This window comes from Astatotilapia calliptera, chromosome 7 (genome assembly GCF_964374335.1).
Source record: "Astatotilapia calliptera chromosome 7, fAstCal68.1, whole genome shotgun sequence".
NCBI classification, from domain to species: Eukaryota; Metazoa; Chordata; class Actinopteri; order Cichliformes; family Cichlidae; genus Astatotilapia; species Astatotilapia calliptera.
In genome coordinates this window covers 9,019,823-9,027,046 of record NC_137428.1, presented here as the reverse complement: position 1 = coordinate 9,027,046, position 7,224 = coordinate 9,019,823, and the positions used below count along the sequence as shown (strand labels likewise).

Sequence of the window (7,224 nt, the reverse complement as noted above, 5' to 3'; positions counted from 1 at the left end):
CCACAGCTCATTTAATGCTTTCTCCTAATTGGCTCATAATGGTCTCTCATATGTATGAACTATGTAGGCTATCTCTATTTTAAAATAATGGGTGGGCAATGAGAGCATCTCCTCGATGTGTACAACAGGACAACAGGGAATACAGAGAACTGACTGAGGACTTTGTCAACTGGTGCCAGCAGAACCACTTCCAGATCAACACTCCGAAAACCAAGGAGCAGGTAGTGGACTCCACCTACACCAGTGAACATCCAGAGAATGGGCATTAAGATAGCTGACTCATATAAGTGATCTGATTAATAAACGGATCTGGAGTAACAACAGAGTGTACATCTACACAAAAGGATAAAGACGGTTGTATTTGCAACAGAGAAGTCTTTTGGAAGGGAGCAGGGAGAGCTCCTGAAGACCTCAGACGCTGTGGTGGTATTGTCCATGTTTTATGGTGTGGTCTGCTGGGGATAGGAAGAAACTGAACAGGTTCATCAAGAAAACTAGCTCTGTTCTGGGATGTCCTCTTGACCCAGTGGAGGTAGTTATCCCTGTCAGATAACAGCTCCCACCCCATACAGGTCACCCTTCAGTGACAGGCCGTGTTCCAAGTGGACATTTTGGAGGCCTTTCCCTCCAGCTGCTGTCAGACTGTACACTGCACAACAGCAATGAATGTACACCACATATTCACACACTGGGGTCTTTGCATATCAGTGTGCAATACCTGTTAATACCTATTAACACCCAACCACTGCACTATGAAATGACCACGCCAAGCAAACAAACAATGTTTGGGTGCTGCAGATGGAAACGGACCATAGCTTCATGGTGAAATTCCTCACAAAGAGCAGAATCTACCTTGTCCTTTAAAGTTTTTATGGCCACCACTTGGGTCTGCTCACCAGGTACTGTGCCATATAGGTGGCCCTTGTACACCGTGCCAAACCGGTCCTCACCGAGCCCCTCCATAAATCGCACTGCTGACATGTTAATCTCACGCAGCTTCGCCTGCAGCCATGAAACAATAAATACATGTCACCAAAGACTCTGGCCACCAGAATTCAACAATACTTAAACAAATGTATGTAAATCACATTTACTGTGACCATATTTAATGTTACCTTGTTGTTATTATTATTGCTACCTGTTGTTTTTGATGATTCGGGGGCGACAGCTCCGTGTCCTGGGAGGGTGAGCTGCTGAGCTGGGAACGAGGTGGTGTGTCATTTGAAGCCTTATGTTTATTGCGACACAGGCAAACCAGAAAGAAGAGGCAAGCGATAACCAATGGGATGGCAACTGCAGGTATTAAAATAAACAGGATCTCCTTCCTGGGGTTTTCTTGTGTTTCATTCTTCTTCTGATAGTAATCTGTATTATTACATCATATATAAGTATATGTATGTATGTAGATATATATAGATAGATGGCTATGGATATAGATAAATAGACTTACATATATAAGTACTTATCTATTTCTTAGTCTATATTTCTTCTATTTTTGCATAGCATTATTGCTGTTAGGTATGCTGTGTGTGTTCATTTGTTCCTGCCTTGTGTACTCTGCTGCAGTAACAATTTGAATTTCCCAACTCTGGGACTAACAAAGGTTTTCTTATCTGAAATGTATCTAAACCCAGCTGATATCTGGCTACATTTTCTGCTGAGCATCCAAATCACACTGAAGTTTACACACTGTATAATGCCTGATTTCTTGTAAATATTTAGCGATGGCCTTATGAAATATATTTTGATAAAATGTTTATCAGGCCACAGTGAACAATGGAAAATAAACAAAATTAAAACAAATAATTAAAAACACTGAAAAACACTCAAAAATATATATTTTTTAGAGATGTCTTAACCTGGTTATGCTGTACCATCCAGACGTGGATGTGCGCCGGACCCGCGTGATTTGAGACTTCCTGCCATCTTTAGCAGGTAATAAACTCCCGCCAAAGCAAAAAGTTGCTCTGAGTGAATTCAGTCGTTGTTAATGAGTAAATTTTTAGTGTTTTTATTTGGATTGTTTTCTGGTTGTTTGTTGCACACGGACATGTTCACAGACGTGTTTTCGTGAGCAACACTGTTCATACTCCGAGACCGTAGCGGGAAACTGTTGGTTGCCTAGCAGCAGTTAACGAAAAGACCGGAAGTGACTGTGCTTCAACTAGAAAACTTTTGCGTTTATCCTCTTTTTCCCGAGTATCAGACAAACTCGTTTAGCAGCGTGCTTTACCTTTGAGTTAGCTGAACTTCTGGTGGTTTGTTGGTGGATTTAAGGAGGTTAAATGGATGAAAAAAAGTTATCTTTCAGCTAGCTCTTGTTGCGCAGATACAGCAATGCATGATGGGAAATTCTCCCGGTATTTGTAAAGCTAAATAACCTTATGGGGCTCTGTTGGAAACTGCTTCATGTGTATATATAAATAGTGTGTAGTCCCAGCTTCCTACAGGCTGTGTTTGTGTTGATTTTGAGATTGTGAGCACCGTGAGTGTGCAGGGTTTGTGTGTGAAAGACTGCCCCATACGTGAGCTAAAGAATTCATACTTACCTGGTAGGAGAGATACCATGATCACGAAGGTGGTTCTCTCAGGCCGAGGCTCAGCCATTGCACTCTGGCTTTGCTGACAGCCTGCGAATTCCCCAAATGTGGGAATCTCGACTACATAATTTCTGGTAGTGGGGACTGTGTTCGCGCTTTCCCCTCATCATATGTTGAAAGAAAAATGAGTGGGAATGTTTGCGCTTATTTTCAATGACGACGTCATGCAATCTTCTGGCTTCCTAACTACAGTTTTATCAGTGAGTCCAGGGTAAGCAGGAGAGGAGGAGGGGATGCTGTCTTATTTAAAAAAGTCTGTGCAGCATTTGGGAGGCCTGTAAACATTAACAAACACAACTTTGGATGGGGCCTTCAGCTGTAAAGCCACATATTCAAAAGACTGAAAACTTCCAGGAGACAGCTGCTTACATTGAAATGATTCATTAATGACCTCAGTGAACTGCTGTCTGTGATCTGTGTTGATTTCGACTGTGTAATTATTGTTGGGGATTTTAACATCCATGTGGACAACCCTCAGGACAAAGGGACTAAAGACCTGAGTAACACTCTGGGCAACTTTGGGCTGACTCAGCATGTAACAGAGGCCACACATAATAGAGGACACACTCTTGACCTACTGATCTCCAAGCCTGAGCATTTCAAACATTGCTGTGTCTGATGTGGGCTTATCTGATCATTACTGTGTTTTCTTTGAAAGTAAAATCTCAGCCCACACAAATATATCAACAGCAGTGATCACAAAACGGTGTATAACTGAACACAGTGGTGAGATCTTTAACCAGGTCTTCCCATTAACACCTGACCTGTCCAAAGGTTCAGTCAATGAGCTCGTCAATAGCTTTAAGGCAAAACTGTTAAATGTAATGGATACTATTGCCCCCATTAAGGTGAAGGTTATCTCTGGAAGGAAAAAGTCTCCATGGAGAAACTCCACACTGGTGAAAAATGAAAAAAGAGAGTGTAGGAAAGCTGAGCGCAGATGGAGAAAAACAAACCTCCAGGTTCACTATGACATCTATAAAGAGAAACTTCACAATTATAATTTACAACTGAGGAGTGCAAGAAAGTCCTACTTCTCTGACATCATCACTAAAAACAGCCATAATGCTCGGGTCTTATTTTCTACAGTTGACAGGCTAACAAACCCTCCTGTGCCAGTGGCAGCTGAACTTCATTCGACCATGGCCTGCAATGACTTTGCCAAATTCTTCACAGACAAAATCCAAAAGATTAGACAAGCAGTTGGTACATCAACAGCAGATCCAGGATATGTACTGTGTCCACTGAAAAACGGTTTAAACACCATCAAAGAGTTTCACCCGATTAACAGCAAAGACCTGGAGGACATCTTAGGTCAACTGAACTCCTCCTCTTGCTGTTTAGATGTCCTGCCAACAAGTTTTTTCAAAAAGGTCTCAAAGACTTTAGAGTCAGACCTGTTACAGATCGTCGACTTTTCCTTAATGTCAGGTGTGTTTCCAGAACCACTAAAAACTGCTGTAATCAAACCTATACTGAAAAAGGACAATCTTGACAAGACACAAATGAAAAACTACAGGCCGATCTCAAATCTCCCATTTTTAAGTAAGATCATTGAAAAAGCAGTTTCTCAACAGCTCAATTACTTCTTAAAACAGAATAATTGCTACGATGCCTTCCAGTCAGGTTTTAGACAGAACCACAGCACTGAAACCGCTCTGACCAAAGTGTTTAATGACATATGTCTGAATACAGACAGTGGAAAAATGTCAGTCTTAGTTTTACTGGATCTCAGTGCAGCATTTGATACAGTTGACCACAACATATTACTCAAACGACTGGAGAACTGGGCAGGTCTTTCAGGAACTGTACTAAACTGGTTCAAAACATACTTAGAAAACAGGAAATACTTTGTATCAATAGGTAACTTCACATCTGAGCAGACAAGTATCACATGTGGAGTTCCCCAAGGTTCCATCTTGGGACCCCCTCTGTTTAACATCTACATGCTCCCACTGGCACAGATTATAAAGAACAACAAAATAAACTATCACAGCTATGCAGATGACACACAAATATATATCACAATGTCACCAGGAGACCGAGGCCCTGTACAGGCTCTTGGTAAATGCATTGAGGAAATTAATGACTGGTTGTGCCACAATTTTCTCCAACTAAACAAAAACAAAACTGAGGTAATAGTCTTTGGCGCCAAAGAAAAACGATTACAGGTCACCAGAGAACTTCAATCTATACATCTAAAAACCACAAACCAGGCGAGAAATTTGGGTGTAGTGATGGATGCAGACCTAAACTTAGAAAAACACATTAAGACGATAACAAAGTCAGCTTACTATCACCTCAAGAATATATCAAGGATAAAAGATCTGATGTCTCAACAGGACCTGGAAAAACTAGTCCATGCATTCATCTTTAGTAGGCTTGATTACTGTAACAGCATCTTTACAGGTCTACCTAAAAAATCAGTCAGACAACTACAGCTCATTCAGAACTCTGCTGCTCGAGTCCTCACTAAGACCAAAAAAGTGGACCACATCAGTCCAGCTCTGAGGTCTTTACACTGGCTGCCTGTCCGTCAGAGGATAGACTTTAAAGTTCTGATGCTGGCCTATAAAGCTCTGAATGGTTTAGGACCAAAATACATCAATGACCTCCTGACCCAGTATGAACCTTCCAGATCCCTCAGGTCATCTGGATCTGGTCTTTTATCAGTTCCCAGAGTCAGAACCAGACACGGAGAAGCTGCATTCAGCTTTTATGCTCCTTATATCTGGAACAAACTCCCAGAAAGCCTCAGATCAGCTGAAACACTCAGTTTATTTAAATCCAGGTTGAAGACTCATCTATTCTCAGCTGCATTTGAATAAAGCACCAAATCCACACTTTTAAGCTTAAATTTCAAAACTTACATTAACTACTGATTTTATCTACTGTTCTGATTTTATCTGTTTTGATTTTACATACTGCTTTGTTTGTTTGTTTGTTTGTTTGTTTGTTTGTTTGTTTGTTTGTTTGTTTGTTTGTTTGTTTGTTTGTTTGTTTGTTTGTTTGTTAGTTAAGTGGGTTAGAGCTCTGGGTAGCTCCCCAGCTGGGTCTAGACTGGGTCTAGAGAGTATTTTAAATTCAGGGAATTTAAAATAGAAAGTAGCTCGTCCACAGAAGGACTGGTAGCTCCCCTTACGATAAGGGTTCAGATCGCGCGAACAGGTGTGAAATGTGTGTGTTTAGTTAGTTAGTTTGTTTGCTTGTTTTAATCAATTTTAAATCATACTTTTTATTTGTTTTTGTTTCTAATGTCTCTCTAAAGCACTTTGAATCACCTTGTTGTTGAATTGTGCTATACAAATAAATTTGCCTTGCCTTGCCTTTGTTCAAAATCACTACCCTTTCAGCTTGTTCGTGGCCACCAACAGATTAGGTCTGTTATTTTCATGTTTATTTTGCCATTTTATCTGCATAAAGCTTTTAAGTAACTTCAGTTCTTTTCATAAATATAAAATAATTATTACTTTTTACATTTTTAACCCTTTAAACACCAGTTTGTTTGTCCACTGCGACTAGCTGGAAGACAACCTCAAATCTTGCAATTTTATATAATTGAGTTGCTACTGAAATTTCTTGTATTATTAATAGTAGAGTATGGGTCATGTAATTGATTCACATCAACATTGATTATAATGCATTGTTATTTTTGTGCAGAGAGAGCAAAAACATGAAAACTCCCTCTCAGCTTGTTCGTGGCCAAAAATGGCCACCCCTTGTTTACAACTACAAAATGCTATAAAATTCATATATATTAAGAAAAATTTCCACTTTTTTTTACTTGATTTTTTAGATTAGCATCAGTGCTGTTCATGAAAATCAAAATTTCATTCAAATTCAGAATTCTAACCCTTTAAATACCAGTTAGATCACATAATCCTAGGAACTCATAAATGGAAAAAATCACAAAACCCCAATTTTTTTCCAAATAAAACATGCAAACTGAATTATTTTCTAACCATGATGGAGGTTAGATGCATAGCAATAAGTAAAAGTATCAATGAGTTTTATGTATCTTTGTTTTTTTTTGGTGCAGTAACAGAAAAACAAAAAAACTCCCTCTCAGCTTGTTCGTGGCCAAAAATGGCCACCCCTGTTTACGTTTACAAAATACTATAAAATTAATATATATTAAAACATTTTTCTACTTTCATTGACTTGACATTTCACACCTGAGCCTCAACTCTCGTGGCCCGGTACCAAAGGACTCACGGACCGGGGGTTGGGGACCGCTGATCCAGATGAAGACGTGAGCCAAAGATCCTTTAAGTTTCATCTGATGAACTTACCTTTTCCTACATATGAAAAATGATGTGGTGTGAAGTAAATCGGGTTTGTATATATGTAGCCTCAGATGAGCATGAAATTTCATTTTTGACCTGCTTAATAGCAGTCTCAAATATTAAAGTCTTGGTGTTACAAAATCAATTGACATGTGCAGCAGCTGAAATATGACACCAAAGGCCACTCTTAATACAGACAGAAGTCGGGTAGTCAAAAATCTCTTATTCTGCTTTTTGTATTCTGAACTTCTTGAGTGGACAGCCAACAATCCTACAAATAGACTAGAGGATGTGCCTGAAATGTTTGTTAAAACAAATAACTGGACCTTACTTGTTAA

At 39.5% G+C, this 7,224-nt stretch overlaps 1 non-coding gene across 1 annotated transcript; it reads left to right on the top strand.

Moving 5' to 3' along the window:
* The first annotated feature begins 2,541 nt into the window (after window positions 1-2,541).
* On the top strand, window positions 2,542-2,705 carry LOC145430239 (U1 spliceosomal RNA). The gene has a single exon (XR_013910704.1). It is a non-coding gene; the product is annotated as a U1 spliceosomal RNA (small nuclear RNA).
* The last annotated feature ends 4,519 nt before the right edge of the window (window positions 2,706-7,224 follow it).